Source organism: Tyto alba, unplaced genomic scaffold (assembly GCF_018691265.1).
Source record: "Tyto alba isolate M040663 unplaced genomic scaffold, T.alba_DEE_v4.0 Super-Scaffold_17, whole genome shotgun sequence".
NCBI classification, from domain to species: domain Eukaryota; kingdom Metazoa; phylum Chordata; class Aves; order Strigiformes; family Tytonidae; genus Tyto; species Tyto alba.
This window is the reverse complement of record NW_024881279.1, coordinates 2,200,877-2,216,012: the sequence shown is the minus strand read 5'-3', so window position 1 is coordinate 2,216,012 and position 15,136 is coordinate 2,200,877. Positions and strand designations below refer to the sequence as shown.

General features: G+C 44.7%; 2 long non-coding RNA genes across 6 annotated transcripts; both read right to left on the bottom strand.

Moving 5' to 3' along the window:
• Positions 1 to 322: 322 nt before the first annotated feature.
• LOC122153278 lies at positions 323 to 1,597 on the bottom strand. Its single transcript, XR_006165125.1, has 2 exons — positions 1,513 to 1,597; positions 323 to 508 (listed from the first exon to the last, which is right to left on the bottom strand). It is a non-coding gene; the product is annotated as an uncharacterized LOC122153278 (long non-coding RNA).
• A 255-nt stretch (positions 1,598 to 1,852) lies between these two features.
• Positions 1,853 to 6,171, bottom strand: LOC116964905. 5 transcript variants are annotated; one of them, XR_004409023.2, is made up of 5 exons: positions 5,997 to 6,171; positions 4,653 to 4,726; positions 4,149 to 4,240; positions 3,037 to 3,181; positions 1,853 to 2,303 (listed from the first exon to the last, which is right to left on the bottom strand). It is a non-coding gene; the product is annotated as an uncharacterized LOC116964905 (long non-coding RNA). The 5 variants fall into 5 exon arrangements; XR_004409022.2 differs by lacking the exon at positions 1,853 to 2,303 and adding an exon at positions 2,333 to 2,819; XR_004409021.2 differs by lacking the exon at positions 1,853 to 2,303 and adding an exon at positions 2,333 to 2,519.
• Positions 6,172 to 15,136: the final 8,965 nt, after the last annotated feature.

Sequence of the window (15,136 nt, the reverse complement as noted above, 5' to 3'; positions counted from 1 at the left end):
ATTGTACGTTTGTGAAAAGCCATGTACCATAAAGCCCCCTATCATTAGAAGCAGAGTTAGGACGAGGTCTGAAAAGCAGCTCAGCTTAGTCTGCTGCCACGCTGACCAGAGCCTGGCCCTGCAGAATTAACTACAGCCCCTGGTTGGTATGGACAGAGCTGGGCAGAAATGAAAAACAACTGTGACAAATTTCTCCTGAAGATTTTGAAAGACGGGCTTTGATTTTGGCTGAGATTTTACACATGTCAGGATAAGGCCAGGTAAGTGACGTACAGCGAAAGGCGCAAACTACAAAGCAACTTGAGCAGAAGACGAGGAGAGCTGGTGCGTTGACACTGATTTATTTACAAACTTACTACAAGGATGTTTCTCAGTAACTGCTTGGAGAGAACAGAGAGCAAACCGGGCTCGAGCCCAGCCTGGGTCCTGCCTCTGACCCTTGTCTTTCAGCATCCACTTCGGTTCTCCTTCTTGCAGAAATGGTGTAACTTCATAATTGCTCTGAAAGCTAACCACAAAAAAAATGCTTAGGTAAACCATGTATTAACTGTCATTGCTATTTTCTGTCAGATCACCTGGAAAACAACCCTGAATATTGGAGAAATGAAAATATCAATGCCGCAGAAGCTAAAGGGACACACTCACTAGAAATCCATCAAATACAGACAGCCTTCCTGAGAATGGAAAATGGTTTTGATGCTGTAATACAATAATTCCCTTCCTCCTGGCTCTTCCCATCGATTTTTCCACTGAAGGGGAAATTCCCACATCCCACTCTCCTTCTAACTTCTGTGACATATGATGTTTAAATGTCCTTACTCCACCCCCCATTTTGTATCCCACTCCAGCACTTCAATAATTCTTGGTTTATTCTCTTCCACTCATATTAATTACAATCTTCTTTCCTCCCTATTTCAATCCTAATCTGTCTTTATAAAAGCTGTTTAAATTTATACAGCTGTGTAACTATCTCTTTATTGCTAGTCTGCAGACATTAAGGTACAGCCTGTGTATTTGTAGATGTTTTGGGAATACATATTCTACACTTACAGGTGGGATTTTTTTATTGGACCATTGATATATTCTTACAGATAAAATATTCCTATACCTGTAGTGTGATGACACAGTATCATATTTCTTTCCCAATATATGACGTACTTTTTTTAAAACCCAAAATGTTCCAATCTATTCTCTTTAGTCAGCAAGAGTTTTTATATTTTAAAACTCTTGGTTTCAAAATGTTTTGGAAGACTTAACTGAGCTCTTTATAATAAGTTTCACTGTATTTCCAGATGCTTTATTTGTTTTTACACTGAAATAAGAAAGAATAGCTCTACTTCTACAGGAAGAGCTCTTAATTTTCTGCTTTTTCGTGGGAGAATAAACTGATTAGGAGAAACTCTCACCTGTTATCTTTCCTTTCATCCAGGATTGACAGCAGTTTAATTTTTTAAGGTTTCTTATGTTATTTTAGCACGTGGGAGGGCTAAATTCGGAGTTGCACCTCCTTACCTGAATGTTTTTCAGGGCAGGGTTCGCAGGGCAGAACGTGAATGTTTTCCGCCTTGCTGGGGATCCCGCCTGTGATGAGGGAGCGGATTTCGGGAAGCTCCTCGCGTCCCTCGCCTTGCTCAGTCGTGCGGGCAGAGCGGGGGGGGAGGCGCTGCCCACCCCACAGCCCCGACGTGACGGGCCCCGGGCCCTTCGCCCAGGGCTGCCAGCTCGCGCCGAGGCTTGGACGCTGTGTTCAGCCTTCCCTGCCCCACAGCTGCTGGGCGAGCGGGTGGGCTGCTGGGCTAGTGGGTGGGCTGCTGGGCGAGCGAGTGGGCTGCTGGGCTAGTGGGTGGGCTGCTGGGTGAGCGGGTGGGATACTGGGCAAGCGAGTGGGCTGTTGGGTGAGCGGGTGGGCTACTGGGCGAGTGGGTGGGCTGTTGGGTGAAAGGGTGGGCTGTTGGGCGAGCAGGTGGGCTGTTGGGCGAGAGGGTGGGCTGCTGGGTGAGCGGGTGGGCTGCTGGGCGAGCATGTGGGCTGCTGGGCGAGAGGGTGGGCTGTTGGGCGAGAGGGTGGGCTGCTGGGCGAGCAGGTGGGCTGTTGGGCGAGCGGGTGGGCTGCTGGGCGAGTGGGTGGGCTGCTGGGCGAGCAGGTGGGCTACTGGGCGAGCTTCTGGGCGAGCGGGCAGATGGAGGGAGGCGTGGGTAACACAGTGCTCAGGGCCCGAGGGCACCACGCCAGCCTCGCGTCTGCCTGGGAAACGGGGCTGCAGCTGTGCCCCAAACTGCAAAACCTGTCCCCTGCAACCTCCTCTGCAAGAGAATAAGAAGGATCTTCACTCAAGTGTTTATGAGTTTAATACTTTTTTTTTTTTTTTTCTCATTAATATAGATGGGTCATTGGATGTCTCTTGTAAGGAGAAATATTTTGGTCTTGCATCATTCGGGTTGTGCTCTTGAATGGTTACAAGAGCCCCCAACAGGTACAGTATTGCTGATACTGAAATAGCAGGAATTCTTCAAAGAACTCTGTAAGTGAATGGTGGAAAATCAGCCTTTTTCCAGCAAACTGTGAATGTGTAAATAAGCATGAGCAGTGTAATTATTTTTCCCAAGCAATATGAATAGGATATTTTCCTGGCCAGAAGCAAACAAAATTTCTTGATGCATTGGGATGCCAGACACTGAAAATTTGTTGTATATTAAATTGCATTTAATATTTATCCTCTCTCCTGCTCGACCAGCTGAGCGGTGCAGCATTAGCTAGTCATCTTGATTTTGTGTATTTCCTTAATCGTATTTGTAAAAGATCTTATCCAGTGTTCAACCCTTCATTAAAAAAAAAAAAAAAAAAGTCTAAAGCAGTCATCAGTTAGATATCAAAGAGATTAGCTGAAGTGATCAATTAAAGCTGACTATAAAATTCAAAGCTATTTTTCTTCTATGCACCATACAGTTTCCTGCTAAACTGTACTTAACTCCTTCCCTTTACACACTTTTTCTGCTGAAGATACAAAAGTTTCTGCAAGGTTAGGAGATGGTTTACCTTGACAGCAGATGGGAAAGAGTCCAAAGCCCCCAAACAGTGACCTTGCCCTTATCCCTTCTGCCCACAGGATATTTCAGGACTGCTCCTCGGTAGCGTCTGGCTGAATTTGTTTCCACGCCTCTGGAGAGGGTCTGGGCACCACCTGTCCTGGGAAGAAAACGGTTAATCAGAAATCACATCCTGTGCTTCACAACAGTTTTGATTGACTCAAAGACTTGACCCAAATAATAACAAAAAGTAACAAAAGAATTTAAGTTTTATAATTCTTGTGAGGTATAAAACCAATTCCAGTTTATAAAAGAATCCAATTTTCTCTAGAACAAATTAAAAAAGGATTGCCAATAACTGTATTGCGAGGTAACCATTATTTTAACCAAGTTTACTGCAATTTTTCCAAATTCTTTAAGCTTAAGAACTTATTTGCATGTTGCCCATGAGGAAATGTTTTTGTGCTGAATTACTGACTATTTTAGCTATTTCTTGCACTTCCTAGCAGTCAGTTACGGCTCTGGACACCAACATCAGCCAGGAGCCATAATCTGCAGTTACCGAGATGGTTAAATCTTGTGACAGAGAATGTGTAGAGGAAACAAAAACATTACATATGTAAATAACAGAGAGTCACTAACCCTCTTTAATTTATCTGCTTGAGGAAAATGCTGTGCAGGCTGCAAAGCAAGATAATGCTCCCTGCCCCAGAGCAGATAGTGCTGGGTGGCAGCCTGTCCTTTTCTGAGAGAAACAAGGATGAACAAGAATCCAACATGTGAGCTATTTGAAAAATGCTGGTAAAATTGTCTTGATCTGAAAGAAAACAGTGCTTTTCTAGCTTTCCCCAGTGGCATTTTGGATGCTTATGATTCTTTTCTGCTTCTGAGGAATTTTGTGCTTTACCAACTGCAACTCATCCTCCCTGCACTGCCGCTGCTGCAGCACCTGCTCTTCACATTTAAATTCTTGGCACAAGGGAATAAATACTGCCTACTGTCACTTGTCCTCGCGTCCTTCTATTGTAATATTGTTATTACAAGAGTGATTTAAATTTTAAATTCTGTAACTGAAATACAGAATCTATGCGGTAAGTGCCGATTGATGAGTAACTGTGTCACCTGCACATCTTGATCTTTGTTTCTCCTCAGCATCAGATCTTCATCTTTTCTGCCCAGCATCCAGCAGCTTTCTGCTGCTCTAGCACAATGGTCTAAGGAGGAAAGAATGAGCAAAACACACGGTTATGTACAGTATAATCCAGATTAAGGATATGAAAATACCCTGCCAGACACAGCAGACTTGCTCTACACCACCTTCTTTCATAAAAACAGAAAATGGTTTTTTGAAGTTCAGTGGCAGGAACTGACTGATGCCCATGGAGATCCAGCTGATGACCAGCCACCAAGCTCTAACATTTTATAGCATGGAGACACCCTTGCATAAAACCCCCTTGGATCAAGAATCCCATCTCTCATACCCCAACCTCCCCATCCCAGCCGCTTTCAAATGAGCAGATGAAATTAGACTTTTGAGATTACTTTGTTCTGCAGGATGTGGGCAAATGCACAGCTCGAGACTCTGCCCTGCCCTGCTTCCACCCAAATCCTCCTCCACCCAAGTACCTTCATTCCGTTCCCTGATAAATTCACTGTGCTTTTAAAGTTCTCCAGATTTAACTCAATCACGTTCCCGGGGGCTGGCAGAAGAGAACAGAAATAAAGAAATCAATCACTCAATAAGAGACAGTCTTGAATCCGTGCCAGAACCAATAGTCCCAAATTCTGGGAAGGGTGTACTTCAATATTTATTAGAAAGACACGTTTCTGTCAGATGTTTACAAGACTTTCTCCCAGCACTGCTTTCAGAAGGCTCACGCAGCTTCCCCGGGGCGCAGAGAGCATTCCTTTCCCGATGCAGATGCACCCCCACGAGCATCACAGACAGTTGCCATCCCCGTGTCGTGACCGGGGACAGGCTGATGTAATGCTGCTCAACCCATTTAAACCTTTCAAACTTCTCTTTGCCCTTCGTGGACTCTGGGGTTTCCCCCTCCCTCTTCGCCGTTGACTCCATTTTCAGGCTGTTGAACTGTACTTGACAGCCTAAGAATAATTGAGGGCAACAGGTAACAGCTTATTACCACAGGAATGTGGGTTCCCTGAGCAGCGCTGATTATAATTCAGAAACATTTCAAACAGCGTGTCAGGTTAAGCCATTCAGTGTTGAAATGTACAGGTCAGCCTGCGGAAAGCAGGACTGAAGGTGCTACATTGCTTCTCTTCCTTTCACTCCTGTGACAGCCACTTATTTAATTTACTCACAATAGTATTAAATGTAACTTAAAATACTCTACTGTTTATTTAATCTAGTATCTTCAATCTCCAGTTCAATTTTTAATCATCTGAATTACTGAAACAGGCAGTTCAGACTCATACAAAAATGAATTTTTCCATCCGATCTTAGTTATATCATTGAGAGGTTATTTTCAGTCTTAATTAAAATCTATACGTCAAAAGTACCACTTTCTCACTAAAAGCAACATCAATGTAAATACAATAAGTAGAAGCCCCTACCTTTCCAGCACCATATTGAACAGATTGAGTCACATAAGCCAGTTTAAGAAAAATTTAATTCACCCTTTAGAATGGGAACAACCATCGAATAAAATCCCTCTGGGTGCAGAGCGGCAGAACAGCCACCGCCGTGGGTCGGCACGGTGGGGGGGGCTCCCCACGGCCCCCACTCCCACAACGGATCCCCACGGGCTTCTGCAACGCTCCCACCCGCTGACCCCAGCCTCGTCCCACGGGCTGGGGGTGCCTGAGGGGTCTTAACACCGGGGCCGGGGCACGTGCAGCCTCGGCGTGGGGCCACGGGGGCGCGTCCAGCCGCCCCCGGCGCAGGAGTAGTGTTCCCCAGCCACGCAGCACAGCAGCAGACCCACCGATCAAACTGCAGCTACGTACCTTTTATTGAATTCAAGATACTCATCAGAAATACAGTTTGAACAAAAAGTCCATCTTCCCACACCATGAAGAGGGAATAAGGTCCACGGTGGAAAGCCGGAGCGGCTGCCAGAATATTAGGCAGGGCACTGGGCACTGGCCTTGGTTCCCATTTATCTCAGGTGCTCAGTCAGTGTTTTTCATCCTGACCTTCAGATAAAAGCAAAGTAATTTGATAAATAGAAGCACAGTGCTTTGTTTACAGCTGACCAAAATAAACCCTGTTGTTAGCTCCTGGCTCAGAAAAATAGCCAGAATAATTACTTGGATCAAGAAGAGATAGCTGAAACAGCTTTTAAATGTTTCACCCCTGTCACTTTGTTTTTAGAAAAGAAAATCATGTGGCCACATGGAGAAAACAAAGGGCAACGGGTACAAGTTGCAGTGGGAGAAATTTAATCTCAGTTTAAGAAAGAATTTTATTTTGCCATGAGGACAATCAGTCACTGGAACAACCTGCCCAGGGACGTGGTGGAGTCCCCGAGCTGGAGGTTTTCAAGATGCAACAGGACAGGGTGCTAGATTATCTCATCCAGGCTCCCTTTCCCACAAAAGGTTGGATCAGATGATCTTTTGAGGTCCCTTCCAACCTGGGCTGTTCTATCTGATTCTAAAACCAAATCCCTAACTGTTTTTTGAGGGGAAAAAAAAGAAATAAATAAAAAAAGAGAGGCAGAATCAATAGCTAAATAAGAAACAGGTCAGATATCACCCAGATCATTAGTTTTAATATTTTACTCATTGACAAAAGGTATTGACTTTCATTGATGTTCTAAAATATGTATTTAAAGAGCAGATGATGCTTTACAGAAATATTTGGAGTGCATTAAGAAAAAGAACAATTCCACCCATGACAGAAAATCTATTTTTGTTTGCCATCATTTTTTATTAGGAGGAGCATCCACATCAAAAAATGATGCATCCAAAGGCTGATCTCCTTTTTGAGCTTACAGTGTGTGTACTTATGGAACAGTTCTACAGAATTTAATTGCAAATAATAGATTTTTGCAGATTTATTGATCGCCTTTATAGAATTTAATCAAAAGTTACATTTGTGCTACAGAATTCACAACTAGATAAAGATGATGATTTTATAGTGGACATTATAGATTTTTGGAAAAAATCTGGAAAATACTATTATGTTTCTTTTGAATTTCATAAACTTCATTCCACAATAAATTATGTGGTACTGATCACAAAACACATACAGAAATAGGACTACTTAGTCAATGTTATCTACATGCTTTAATTTTGTAAGTGCTCTACCAGAAATCCAAGTTGCTTAGGCAGCCATTTATTTCTAACTGTATGCAACTACTCCTGTTCATTCTGGGAGTCTGACAGAGCAGTATCATCAGGTAAAACTTTAAAAAACCATCTAGGGTTTAAAAATGGTTTTAGAACTTCATCCACATTTTCAAATTAATTTGGAGATGCAGTTTTAAAACCTGTTACAATACTTAGCGTGCCTGAATTTATATAATCACAGATTAGTAACTCTTCCCTTACGTGTAGGACACAGGGTAACAGTTTTAAACTGACAGAGGGCAGATTTAGGTTATATCTAAGGCAGAAATCCTTCCCTGTGCGGGTGGTGAGGCGCTGGCCCAGGGTGCCCAGAGCAGCTGTGGCTGCCCCCTCCCTGGAAGGGTTCAAGGCCAGGTTGGACGGGGCTGGGAGCCCCCTGGGCTGGGGGAAGGGGGCCCTGCCCGGGGCAGGGGGTGGGACTGGAGGGGCTTTGAGGTCCCTTCCAACCCAAACCATCCTGTGACTCTGTGATTCTGTTTTTGGAAGGTGCTTTTGACGATTTTGTCTGGTAGAGCTCTTTAAAGCTCAATTTTTTAAGTAGAGGAGCCCCTCAACACTCAAAGTGTCTACCACGTTGGACATCACCCGCTCAGTGGAAGCCCCAGCCCACGGAGCCCGGCCACGGGGCTGGACCACATCCAGCCCTTCCCCCGAAGGGATGGAAGGACGTCCCCTCCACCCCGGGCGCGGAAGAGCGGCACTGGGAGCTGCGCCCACATCCCCGGCCCCCGCGCCCCCACCCCGCTGCAGCGGTGAAGCCCCCCAGGAGACCCAACCCCTGGCACTCAGCTGCAGCCCACTGAATAACCCGATGTGCCTGAGATCAGGTTCCTCCAATCTATTCCATTATGGATTAAGTGGAGTCACTGAAGAAAATCGTTAAGACCGTTTTGCTGTCACGCCACCTCCAAATGACGAAACAATTTAGTGGAGTGCTTTACCCGCTGTGGAGGCTGGACCTGACTCACATTTGCTATGTACAGAAGCCCCTACGCTCACCCACTGAAATGAAAATTCAAGCTGAATTTCTTATTTCCCGTGAGAATCTTAAATCAGTCCTTTTCATTACAAATTGATTTCTAAGTGCCATCTTCCTAATAGGCATTTTGGTTTAAAAACTGGAAACAAAAAGAAGCCTTAAATTCAAATGCTAACTCAAAAGGAAATAAAACATTTTATCCGATGTATCTTATGATTTTCTTTCATTCATAACACTGACATTTGAGTTCCAGCATATATCAAAACAGCTTTTGAAACGCTGAGTTGGAAGAAAAATTTTTGTTCTGAATCAAGTCACTGGAGACCTAATATTCAGAATATTAAATTAGTACAGTGACTATCATCGGTATAATGGTCTTATTTACTTGGTAGAAGAATGAGCAAACATTAAGAAAAAAAAAAAAAAAATTAACTGAGTACTACCACTGAAGACTAACCACAGAGCAGGCATGCATTTAGACAAGCATAGGTACAACTGTGCGAATGATTATATTTTGTCCAGCTTTTCTCTTCTTGTGTGAAGAGAAGGAGTAAAACAATTTAGCTCAATTTAGTTTCGATTTCACTGTTCAGATCTAGATAATTAAAGCTGTTATATATAGCCTTCTATTGGTTAAACACCAGCGTGTGTGAACTGGCATACTTACATGTATTGCATATATATATACAGACATATGGGAGCGTGCAGTAAACGAAACGTGAATCAGTTTAACATGGAAGCCACGATGAAATTCCTGCATGTCAAACAGAAAGCAATTAACAAAAAGACAAGAAACAAGTCGGAGTTTAAAATCAATGCCCTGGATGTCCACAAAAAGGAAGTGCCTACTAAAACCAACCTAATCAGCCTTTTCTGTCAGCTGTGCTGGGTCTTTGGCCACCAGCTAATTCAGTTTAAAAACCAGTCCTATTATTTGTTTTTGTTAAGCCCTCATTATTTTTATACACATTAAAACCACTAAGCAACATTGTTTCTCCTTCAGTGCAAACTCTATATAAACCATAGAAAAGAAAAACTTCCTTTAAAGAAACATGGTCCCTGGGTTGGACACAGGCAACCACCTGGCTCCAGATTTTTGCAGCAGGCAGCTCTTTGTGTAAGAACTCACATTAACAGAACAATTTTAAGAGCATATTCTGGCAACTGGCTGAAGTATTATTATATTTCATTATCTAAACCACAATTTTTAAGCATACACGCTTAGGTCCACCTGGACATACACCACATAAAACTGAAAAGTATTTCTAAATAGAGCAATATTACTGAAAGTGGAACCTGCCCCAATTGCCCTGTCGCTGACCTCTGCTGAGGAACTGGCTTTGTGGAGAACTCGCTTTGCTTCCCTGATATCCAGGGTATTAAATCAGAGGTCAGTGCAAAGCTTTTTGCAAAAATCATGAGTTATTACATTTCACAATGGACTAATGACAACCGAGCATTGTGAATTTTAGACTTCATCAAATCTCCTCTAAAAGGACAGCTGGCAGACGCTCTGACGGGAGCGGAAGGGAAAATAAGAGCTAAACCCCCCCAGCACATGTGGGAATGCTGGAGCGCAGTTACCCATAGGGTGACTGGAAGGGCATTTGAAGCCTCTCACAGGTCTCGTGTCCGTTGTGTGTAAGGGGTGCCGGGCTGTGCCCGGAGCTGCACGAAGGCACCAGCGCTGCCCCAGCACCTTCCCCTCCCCGAAAGCGCTGCTGGGCTCCGGCGGGAAACGGTGCAGAACTGGCACCCCGGCTCCAGAACCACAGGATGAGATGCAAAGCCAAAGGAGAATACAAAGACACAATTTTATGATTTTTTTTTCAAGGCATTTTCCAGCTGTCTCCCAGCAACCCGGGAGAGATGATCCAGCTCTGGGCCCAGTGCTCTGGTTCCTCACGAGCCGCCTCAGCTAAACGGTGCGGGTGCGTATGGGGACATCTCTGCTTTTAAGCTGACAAACAAACTGGTCTTTTCTCTGCGTCCCCCCCTCCCCAAGCTGCCCCACACACCCACATCGCCCACTCTGGTTTTGGCCACCTCGGCCCCTTCCCCACGGAGCTGGCTCTGGCTCTCGCAGAAGTGATTTGAAGATGACCAGAAGTATCCTTTCCACCATTTTTTTTCAATTAAAAAGTCTTACTACAAAACCTAGCAGTTACAGGTACAAATAGATGTCCTTTGGCAAGGAGACAAAGTTTTTACATTTTCTGGTAATTTACTCTGATTGTCTATGACAGAAGTAAGCTTCCAGCCTGTCGTTTTCACATGTACAGCGCTATTGCTACTTCTAACCTCATAGTCTCATCACCAAGCCACCATCACTTTTGGGACCAAATATCATGTACTCCAGTAAAATTAGTGGGAACTAAGCAAATATAAGACCATAGAGTATCATGCTCTATTACCATTTAGAATAATATATTATCCTACTGATGAAGTTCAATACTATCAAAATCGTAAAGAATCATTCTACTGGGAAAATTCAGTACTGTCAAAATCTTAGAAATTTGTAATTCCTGCAGTGCCCAGGACTGACAGTTCACCATCAGGCAATTGTATTTCCTGAGCCCTCGCTCAACATCTTTTGACTCTGAGCAGTTATTTTTTGTCTTGATTCAACTGAAATCCACATAAGCTGTAAACTTGCTTGAAGGCTATAGTCACCGTTTTAGCATCTTCCCTTTAAATGGGGGAAGGCAGAGATAAATTACAGACCCCCCACCACTTTTCTAAGCGATATGTAGAGGCAGAGGAGAAGGTCAGATGAGGCGTTTGCTTGCCCGTGCGGGAAGTTTTTAAGCAGATATTATTGCTCTTTTGGGCCACCCTCTGCATCCAGGCGAGACCGAAACAACATCCCCAAAGTCCCATGAGTGTCCCAAAGATCCCGTACACGATGTAAGACAAACCTTCAGCGCTTCTCTGCAGAGCTGGCTCTGCCCGGGGACAGGAGTGAGCTGGCGGGGAGCGGCCCCGATCCTGACCAGTGCGCGGGCAGAAACGTGCCGGGAGAAGGGCAGCAGGATTCTCTCCCAAGGTGTCATGGAGCCGGCGTGCCACAGCTCCCCAGAACTTCTAGCCAGAGTCTTCAGGGACAAAACGCTTGAAAAACATTATTGGATGAGAGGGAAAGCAAAGCTGTTCTTGTAGTCAGGGCCGTCTTCACTGAATCCAGGTTGTTTTGAGAATGTTAACACTCATGGCAGTACAGCAACACCCCTCGAGAAGCTCTTGGCTTGTGCTATATAAGCAAGAAGAAAACAAAAGTCTGTTAACACAAGTTGGTAATTGGGACCTGAATCTTTAGTGGACCCTTTTTCTTTCCTTTCTTTTAAGTGTGCTGTGGGTCTATTATTTGGTAGTGACGTTTGGAGAATTTTGACACATGGGAAAGGAAATCTGTGAATTCTGAGATTAACGAATATGAAAATCAATTTGGTTAACGCAAGAGTCCTCCTGTCCTCCTCCTCCCCCCCCCCAAAAAAAAAATTTTTAGAGTGGCAGGGTGATGTCTGGAGGCACATTTATCTCCTTATCCACACGGCACCGATGCAGCAGGCGCAGAGGACACGTGCTGCTGGAGGTGCCATCGTGAAGCCCCAGCAGCCTTTTCTCCGAGGTGGGAAGAGCAATCATTAGTATGGCATTCATGTTCTGCACGGCGGGTTTGGATGTCACTGTCACGCGTTTGGGGCCTCAGATAAGAGTGAAAACCTGGTGCTACCTGTCAGAGTGTGTAATATCCCTTCAATATGCTCAGCCTGATGATCTCACTTGGCTCTTGAAGATGGCTGCAGCTGGCAGGTGCTTTCAGGTAAAGCACAGCCTATTTTCTTACAGTTTTTCACACTCCTATATCTGGTTTTAAATGTGGACAACAGGACTTGAGAAGTCCCAGAGGCTCGTGTCACATATTCATGGCTTAAAACAACTATGCTGATACTCTTGGAAAGGAGCAAGCGGCACCAGGTCACTGCGTACCTGTGGCACAGCCACCAGCAAAATGCTCAAACCAGGTATCACTAAATGAATCAGCCAACAACTGGAGGGCTGCGAACCCAAGTACAAGTGCTAGATATCAGATTCAAAAACTGTTAAAATAGTGGGAATGGGAGCATGGGGCTAAGAAGGATGAGAAGGATGAAGAAGGATGAGAATAGCCCCTACAAAGACACAAAGCAATGACCATACCTGCCACAGGAAAAATCTGGATTTCCTGGCTTTCCTGCTGTCTTTCTTAAGTTGGAAAATTTTGTTATACACTTTTTTCCCCCTTAGAAAAAAATTAAGTGAAACCAGTTCATAGCAGCAATTAAATCCTATTTATTTTCCAAAAGATAAGTTTTTTAAATGGAGCTTGAATTTGCTTTAAATCATCTCCTAATAGATTTCAAAGGACATTTAATAATTTTCTTCTATCCTGAAGTGTCTTAGTGATGGAAAATAGATGTTATCAAAAAAAGAACAATTTATTTATCTGCTCTTGCACTCCCTTGGCTTTCATTTGCGTGTAAGCTGTTTAGCTAAATGGTGGGATAGGGAGGACGTGAACACGGCTCTCTCCTTGTTCTGCTGATGTAATGACAATGGGAGGATTATTTCTTAATTTTCAGTGTGGTAAGTGGGTAATTATTGTCCAATTAGACTTGCTATTAACCTCTCTGTATCTCATTTTGCCATCCATAAAATGAGAATAACAGCACTTACCACTCTCACTGGGATATTGTGGAGATTTATTAGTTAATGTATGTACAACACAATGAAAATGAAAAGCACTGCACATTGGCTGAAGCATAATTATTAATAATGAATCGTTGTTAGCACTGTTAGCATGGTTATAGCTTCGGAATCTTGGTGTGTGATTTGATGCCTGGCAATAGGGTGCACCCGTAAGGGTTTCTCTTGTGAACCTTGGATCTTAAGCTTGAGTAGTTAGATGGAGAATCTAGAAAATGGGGTCTAGGGTAATGACAGAGCCAGTTCCAATTGTTGCAGATGTGAATGTACCTTTTTAAGTGTAAAAAAAAAAAAAAAAAGCGATGAATTAGCAAATATACAATCTCCTAAAAGAGAAATTAATTAGCTAGAAAAAAATCTTCTTAAACTCTTCCTCCCTAAACCCACTGTACCTAAGCAAATACCTCGTGTCCCATCTTGTCCAAGACGTTGTGATTCTTTAGAAGAAAGCTCTAAGGGGTGAAGGAGATGTCTGGAGAGGTAACCTGCATCACTGCACGAGCGGGGCCAGAGCAGGTTGGTCACCAGCAGAACCATGTCCTGCGGCAGCTGAACGAACAGGAGCGAGGGGCAAGGAGGGTTGGGGATGGGCACGGTGCTCAGCTCCGGGCAGAATTGCTAACGACAGCCTGGAGACCCAGCCAGTGGCTGTACGGGTAGAAGGCTCCGTTAATGCCCAGCCCTGCCTCCCGTTGCCATGTACACATCTCCTTTCCACTCGTACTGAACCAAAACCTGCAATTTCTTTGTATTACCACAGGGTTTCCACCAAATCTGGGAAATGTCTATGACAGAACAATGTTCCTCTGGGGATTCTTTGGAGACAAGGTTTGTGACAGTGTCTGTGGTTGCAGGCATTGAACAGGTTATTGGAGGACCCTTTGGGTTTAGCACATTGCTTTAAGCGACATTAGAAACAAAGCTGCTTGGGCAGTGACTGACTACACCAAGTTCAATAACTACTATGCACCCAGTGGTAATTCACAAATGATCTCAGATATCAGGGGAAAAAAAAAAACAGAAGAAATAGAAACCTTACCTGTTGGTTAAGATTATCTCTTCTAAAATATTGTCATACCTTCTCCAGACGGCCGTTTGTGGTGCACAGGGCAGGTCCCAACGTCCTCTGGAAGATGTGTGTTGATGCCAATGGAGCTGCCCAGGCACTCGCTGAGGCCTCATCCTGCTCCATCCCTGCGGTGCTGGACAGGGGTCTAGTTTTCATATCAATTGTTTAATGCCCACGTCCCAGACCAGAGGTGGTAACCAATAACACTTGATTTGAGGAAGAGATGCCTGCAGGCCTGTGGTTCCCTGCTCAGCTGACTGCTCTTTTTCTCCTAATTACACAGAGGTCAGCATCCTACAGTATTGCTGGGGCAGGGACCGATGGCCCCCACCTGAAACAGGACCAGGAGGACATGGGCAGCAGTGCAGGGTCCCAGGTGGGGCTGCTCAGATACCCTCAGGGCACGGAGAGCAGCAGGGCAACAAATTTGCTGTTACTCCCCGTGCTGTAGCAAATTGAAATAAAAACAAAAATAATAATGGCAAAAGAAATTGTAGTACTCGGCAAGAGCTTGCAGTCAATAAAGCAGCCTCTAAACAGGAGGAACTTGCAGCCTGGAAATCCACTGCCTTTTATTTGTAGCCTCGTGGTGCAGACAGCCGCGGTTACCGGCCCATCTGCACAGGCAGCCGCTGCATCCGTTCAGACCCAGACCCAGACGCCAGGAGTCTCTGTGGTGGTTGAGAACCAGCAGTTTTCTGTTGCACTGGTGGAAATCCAGGTACGCACTGCTCTTCCTGGAATAGCAGCCGAACGTGGGAGCACGGTTTGGGCTCCGCTTCTGCCATCAGGCGGGATGCACTGCTCAGCCTGGAGCAGCAGGCAGCGGTGTCTCGGTTGGCGAGGGGGACAGAAACTTCGGAGGACAGTTCTGCTGCTGCTCTGTCAGGGACTGGAGCTACTGGTCTGCAGAGCACAGTAATGGTGCCCACATTTTGTTGAGATTTCTGTTGTGCTGCATGAGCCACTGTTGCTGTCTGAGAGACTATGACTTTATAT